We start from the raw sequence: 7630 nt of genomic DNA on the forward strand, positions 1-7630 counted from the left end.
AAGATCTGACTAGACATTTCTCAAAAGAAGACATACAAATGGCAAACAATTATATGAAAATGTGCTCGACATCATTGATCATCAGAGAAATGCAAATCAAAATTATAATGAGATACCATCTTATCCCAATTAAAATGGCTTTTATCCAAAGACAGGTAATAATCAACGCTGGTGAGGATGTGGAGAAAGGGGAAGCTCAAACACTGTTGGTGGGGATATAAATTAGTATAGCCACTATGGAGAAGAGTCTGGAAGTTCCTGAAAGAATTAAAAAGAGACACCTACCCGGCCCCCTCCTTTTCTACCCTCCCATTCTCCTCCTTGGGCGCACTGCTGCTGCTCCAGATGAGGTGATGGCAACCGCCAACTTCAGCAAGATCCAGATTGGAATTTATGTGGGGATCAAGGGCAGTGATGGCCAAATACATCAAACAATGATAACATCTCTAAATGAAGATAATGAAAGTGTAACTGTTGAATGGATAGGAAATGGAGACGCAAAAGGCAAAGAGATTGACCTGGAGAGCATCTTTTCACTTAACCCTGACCTTGATCCTAATGAAGAAATTAAACTCAGTCCAGAAACACCTCTACCTCCAGCATGCTCAGCCAAAGTAAACAACATTGTAAAGAATCGATAGACTGTGCCTTCTATTAAGAATGACCCTCCTCCAAGAGATAATAGAGTGGTTGGTTCTTCACACGCATAGACCAGTGAATTTCCTGAACAGACTTTCTCTGCACAACAGAATGCATGTAGAAAATATAATCGTGTAAAAGAGGTAGAAAAACTGAAGAAAAATGAGAATTAAAGGAGACTGCAACAGCAAGAATTTAGAGAAAAAAGAGCCCAGGATGTTGATGCTACAAACACAAATTATGAAATTATGTGTATAATCAGAGACTTAAGAGGAAGTTTGGATTATAGACCATTAACAACAGCAGACAGATTGATGTACATAGGATATGTGTGTGTGTAAGAAAATGACCACTCAAGAAAAAAGAAACTCGGCCAGGCGCGGTGGTTCACGCCTATAATCCCAGCACTTTGGGAGGCCGAGGCAGTTGGATCATGAGGTCAAGAGATCAAGACCATCCTGGCCAACACGGTGAAACCCTGTCACTACTAAAAATACAAAAACATTAGCCGGGCGTGGGAGGCTGAGGCGGAAGAATCGCTTCAATCCAGGAGGCGGAGGTTGCAGTGAGCCGAGATTGCGCCACTGCACTCCAGCCTGGTGACAGAGCAAGACTCCATCTCAAAAAAAAAAAAAAAAAAAAAAAAAAAAAAAAAAAGAAAAGAAAAAGAAAAAAAAAAAAAACTCAAATACAAGATCTTGATGTAATCACAACTCCTAGTAAATATGTTGTGATGGTACATGAACCAAAACAAAAGGTAACTTTAAAAAGGTACCTAGAAAACCAAACATTTCGTTTTGACTATGCCTTTGATGACTCAGCTCCTAATGAAGTGGTTTACAGGTTTACTGCTAGACCACTAGTGGAAACTATATTTGAAAAGGGAGTGGCTACATGCTTTGCTTATGGGCAGACCGAACGTGGAAAATCTCCAGTGAAAAACTATGGGTGGTCACTTTTCACGAACGAGCCAAGATTGTTCTAAAGGAATTTATGCATTAGCATCTCCAGATATCTTTTTAATGCTAAGGAAGCCAAACTATAAAAAGCTAGAACTTCAGGACATGCAACCTTCTTTGAAATTTATAGTGGAAAGGTGTTTGACTTGCCAAATAAGAAAACAAAATTAAAACTAGAAGATGGGCCAGGCGCGGTGGCTCACGCCTATAATCCCAGCACTTTGGGAGGCCGAGGCGGGTGGATCATGAGGTCAAGAGATCGAGACCATGCTGGTCAACAAAGTGAAACCCCGTCTCTACTAAAAATACAAAAATTAGCTGGGCATGGTGGTGCCCGCCTGTAATCCCAGCTACTCAGGAGGCTGAGGCAGGAGAATTGCTTGAACCCAGAAGGCAGAGGTTGCAGTGAGCCGAGATCGCGCCATTGCACTCCAGTCTGGGTAACAACAGTGAAACCCCGTCTCAAAAAAAAAAAAGTTCTAGAAGATGGAAAACAGCAGGTTCAAGTGGCAGGATTACAGGAATGGGAGGTCAAATGTGTTGAAGATGTCCTGAAACTCATTGACACAGGCAACAGTCGCAGAACACCCCGTGAAACATCTGCGAATGCACATTCATCTCAGAGCCATGCAGTGTTTCAGATTATTCTTAAAAGGAAAGGAAAACTACACGGAAAATGTTCCCTCATTGATTTGGCTGAAAATGAAAGAGAAGCTGATACTTCCGGTGCGACCAGCTGTAAGGTGCTGAAATTAATAAAAGCCTTTTAGCACTCAAGGAGTGCATCACAGCCTTAGGTAGAAATAAACTTCATGCTCCTTTCTGTGCAAATAAACTCACTCAGGTGTTAAGAGATTCTTTCATAGGTGAAAACTCTCATACCTGCCTGATTGCCACAATCTCTCCAGGGTTTACGTCCTGTGAAAACACTCTTAATACATTAAGATATGCAAATAGGGTCAAAGAATTGACTGTAGATCCAACTGCTGCTGGCGATGTTCGTCCAATCCACCAAACCGGATTGATGACTTAGAGACACAGTGGGATGTGGGGAGTTCCCCTCAGAGAGATGATCTAAAACTTACTTGAACAAAAGGAAGAAGTTTCTCCACAATTGTTAACTTTCCATGAAGCGGTCTCACAAATAGCAGAAATGGAAGAACAAGTTGTAGAAGATCACAGGGCAGCATTCCAGGAATCAATTTGATGGTTAGAAGATGAAAAGGCTCTCTTAGAGATGATTGAAGAAGTAGACTACGATGTCAATTCATATGCCACACAACTTGAAGCTATTCTTCAGCAAAAAATAGACATTTTAACTGAGCTGCAGGATAAAGTGAAATCTTTCTGTGCAACTCTACAAGAAGAGGAACAAGCCAGCAAGCAAATCAACCGAAGAGACCCTGTGCCCTGTAAACTGGCATTTGCTGCTAAAGCATCCCCAGAACCCTCACTGCTGTAACATACAACAGGTCAGCTGTAAGGGCCATTTGAAAGTTTGAAATTTTAAGTATCTGTGGAAAATGTTTTGTCTTTCACCTGAATTACATTTCAATTTTATGAAACACTCTTTTTTTTTCTACAAAATGCTTCTAGTCCAGGAGGCACAACCAAGAATTGGGATTAATGAAGCATTTTGTTTCATTTACACAAATAGTGATTTACTTTTGGAGATCCTTGTCAATTTTATTTTCTATATGATGAAGTAAGACTGTGGACTCGATCCATAGCCAGATAGTAGGGGGAAGCTACAGCATTTTCTTTTAACTCAGTTCAGTTTTTGTAATGAGACTGAGCAGTTTTAAATCCTTTGCGTGCATGCATAACTCATCAGTGATCGTACATACCTTGCCCACTCCTAGGGACAGCTGTGCTCACCTTTTCCTGCTTTGTGCCTTGACTAAGGCTACTGATCCTACATTTCTGAAGCACAATCAAGAAAAATTACATTCCTTGTTATCGTCAATTACCTTTGTGTGCACATTTTGACTGTATTTGAGACTTTTTGTGTGTGTGACTAGTTGATTTTGCAGGATGTGCCATCTAATTGAACTGAACTAAAGTCTGTTACAGGAGATATAGCTACTGTACCATTCCATGTAATATATGAAGAAATCTGGAATTATGATTTTAAAACCATGTAACATGATTATACTTTTTCTTAGCATTTTCTTTGTAAAGAGCTAAGATATAAACTAGTTGGTATATAATAAAAAGTAATGAAATAAAAAAGAAGAATGAAAAATAGAGCTACCATATGATCCAGCAATCCCACTGGTAGGTATATACACAAAAGAAAGAAAATCAGTATATCAAAGTAATACCTACAGTCTCATGTTTACTGCAGCACTGTTTACAATAGCCAAGATTTGGAAGCAACCTGTCTACAGATGAATGGACAAAGAAAATGTGATACATATTTACAATGGAGTACTATTCATCCATGAAAAAGAATGAGATCCCATTATTTGCAAAAACATGGATGAAACTGGAGTTTGTTATATTGAGTGAAATAAGCCAGGCACAGAAAGACAAACTTCTCATGCTCTCATTTATTTGTTGAAACTAAAAATTTTTTAAATTAAACTAATGGAGATAGAGCATAGACTGATGGTTACCAGAGGCTGAGAAGGGCCATTGGGGAATGGTGGGAGGGAAGTGAAGATGGTTAATGGGTACAAAAAGTAGTTTAAAAAGAATGAATAAGATCTGGTATTTGATAGTACAACATAGTAATGTAATAATTGAATTGTAAATTTAAAAGTAACTAAAGAGTAGAATTGGATGGTTTGTAACACAAAGGATAAATGCCTGAGGTGATGAATAACCTATTCATCCAGATATGATTTTTACACATTGTGTGCCTATATCAAAATATCCCAAACACACCATAAATATATAAACCTACTATGTACCCACAAAAACTGTAAGTTAAAAAATAAAAGAAACTCCCATTTGCTGGGGATTTTTTCTTTCATCACTTTTCATGTTCTTGTTGCATAATTTCTGAGGAGAAGCCTTTGTAATTTCTACCCTTGTTCCTCTGTGGGTGAGGTGTTTTTTTTTTCTTTTTTTGCTCTGGCTTCTTGCCAGATTTTCTCTTTGTCACAGTTTGACTATAATATGTGTAAGCATAGCCTTTTGTTATTTATCCTGCTTGTTATTTTCTGAGCTTCTGAACCTGTGGTTTGGTGTCCTTCTGGTATTCCTGATTGCACATATACACATCTTGAGATATTGTCCCACAGATATCAGATGTCCTATTATGTTTGGGGTTTTTTGTTTATTTTTTGGTTGGTTGGTTTTATCCTGGACCTTTAAAAATGTATTGGCTTAGATGTCCACCAAGATGGCCAAATAGAAACAGCTCCAGTCCGCAGCTCCCACTGTGAGCAATGGGTGAGTGATCTCCATATTTCCAACTGGTTGGCACCCGGAACACGAGGAGACAGAACCACTCATTCCCCTGAAAAAGGGGGCTGAAGTCAGAGAGCCAAGTGATCTGGCTGGCTGGGTCCCACCCCAACAAAGACCAGCAACCTAAGATCCACTGGCTTGAATCCGCAGCCAGCATGGCAGTCTTAGCTGGACCTGAGATATTCCAGCTTGGTAGGGGGAGGGGTGTCCACATTGCTGAGGCTTCCACTGGCTGTTTTAAACTTGCCTGTGTAAACAGAGTCCCTGGGAAGTTTACACAGCAACTGGGCAGGGCCTCTGCAGGCAGACTGTCCCTAGACTCCCTTCTTGCTGGGCAGGCATCTCTGAAAAAAGGCAGCAGCCCATCAGGGACTTATAAATAAAGCCCCCACCTTCCTGGGACAGAGCACCCGAGAAAGGGGATGGTTGGGGGTTCAGCTTCAGCAGATTTAAACGTCCCTGCACATCATCTCTGAAAGGAGCAGTGGATCTCCCAGAACAGCACTCGAGCTCTGATAAGAGACGGACTGACTCCTCAAGTGACCCCCTGACCCCCATGTATCCTGACTGGGAGACATCTCATAGAGCCCAACTCTGGCTGGCATCTGGTGGATGCCCTTCTGGGACAAAGCTACCAGAGGAAGGAACAAGCAGCAACCTTTGCTGTTCTGTACCTCTGGCAGGTGATTCCCAGGCAAACAGTGTCTGTAGTGCACCTCCAGCAAACTCCAGCAGATCTGCAGCAGAGGGGCCTGACTGTTAAAGGGAGAACTAACAAACAGAAAAAATTGTTTCAACATCAACAGAAAGGATGTCTGCACAGAGACCCCATCCAAAAGTCATCAACTTCAAAGTCCAAACGTAAATAAATCCACAAAGATGGGAAGGAACCAGTGCAGAAAGGCTAAAATCTCCAAAAACCAGAATGACTCTTCTTCTCCAAGAGATCACAACTCCTCACCAGCAGGGGAACAAAACTGGATGGAGAATTTGGACAGAAGCAGGCTTCAGAAGGTGGGTAGTAACAAGCTTCTCTGAGCTAAAGGACCGTGTTCTAACACAATGCAAAGAAGCTAAGAACCTTGAAAAAAGGTTAGACAAAATGCTAACTAGAATAACCAGCATAGTGAAGATCATAAATGACCTGATGGAGCTGAAAAACACAGCACAAGAACTTCATGAAGCATACACAAGTCTTAACAGCTGAATTGATCAAGCGGAGGAAAGAATCTAAGAGATTAATGATCAATTCAATGAAATAAAGTGAGAAGGCAATATTAGAGAAAAAAGAGTGAAAAGAAATGAACAAAGCCTATAAGCAATATGAGATTATGTGAAAAAACCAAATCTATGTTTGATCAGTGTACCTGAAAGTGATGGGGAGAATGAAACCAAGTTGGAAAACACTTTCAGTATATTATCCAGGAGAACACCCCCGACCTAGCAAGGCAGGCCAATATTCAAATTCAAGAAATACAGAGAACACCACAAAGATATTCCTTGAGAAGAGCAACACCAAGACACATAATCATCAGATTCACCAGGGTTGAAATGAAGAAAAAAATGTTAAGGACAGGCAGAGAGAAAGGTTGGGTTACTCATAAAGGGAAGCCCATCAGAGTCACAGTGGATCTCTTGGCAGAAGCCCTACAAGCCAGAAGAGAGTAGAGGCCAATATTCCACACCCTTAAAGAAAAGAATTTTCAACCCAGAATTTCATATCCAGCCAAACTAAGCATTATAAGCAAAGGAGAAATAAAATCTTTTGTGGATGAGAAACTGCTGAGAGATTTCGTCACCACTAGGCCTGCCTTATAAGAGCTCCTGAAGGAAACACTAAACATGGAAAGGAATAACCAGTACCAGCCACCACAAAAATGTACCAAACTGTAAAGACCATCGACACTATGAAGAAACTGCATCAACTAATGGGCAAAACAACCAGCTAGCATCAAAATGGCAGGATCAAATACACATATTAAAATGTTAATATTAAATGTCAATGATCTAAATGACCCAATCAAAAGACACAAACTGGCAAATTGGATGAAAAAGTCAAGACCCATCAGTGTGCTGTATTCAGGAGACCCATCTCACATGCAAGGACACACATAGGCTCAAAATAAAGGGATGGAAGAAGATTTACCAAGCAAATGGAGAGTGAAAAAAAGCAGGGGTTGCAATCCTAGTCTCTGTAAACCAACAAAGATCTTTAAACCAACAAAGATCAAAAGAGACAAAGAAGGGTATTACAGAGTGGTAAAGGGATCAATGTAACAAGAAGAGCTAACTATCCTAAATATATGTGCACCCAATACGGGAGCACCCAGATACATAAAGTAAGTTCTTAATGACCTATAAAGAGACTTAGCCTCCCACACAATAATAGTGGGAGACTTTAACACCCCACTGTCAATATTAGACAGATCAATGAAAGAGAATATTAACAAGGATATCCAGGACATGAACTCAGATCTGGACCACAGAACTCTCCACTTCGAATCAACAGAATTACGATTTTCTCAGCACCACAACACACTTACTGACCACATAATTGGAAGTAAAACACTACTCAGCAAATGCAAAAAATGGAAATTGTAACAGTCTTTCAGACC

At 40.4% G+C, this 7630-nt stretch overlaps 1 pseudogene; it reads left to right on the plus strand.

Moving 5' to 3' along the window:
* Nucleotides 1-353: 353 nt before the first annotated feature.
* Nucleotides 354-3060, plus strand: LOC100391485 (kinesin-like protein KIF2A; annotated as a pseudogene).
* Nucleotides 3061-7630: the final 4570 nt, after the last annotated feature.

Source organism: Callithrix jacchus, chromosome 8 (genome assembly GCF_049354715.1).
Source record: "Callithrix jacchus isolate 240 chromosome 8, calJac240_pri, whole genome shotgun sequence".
Taxonomy (NCBI): Eukaryota; Metazoa; Chordata; class Mammalia; order Primates; family Cebidae; genus Callithrix; species Callithrix jacchus.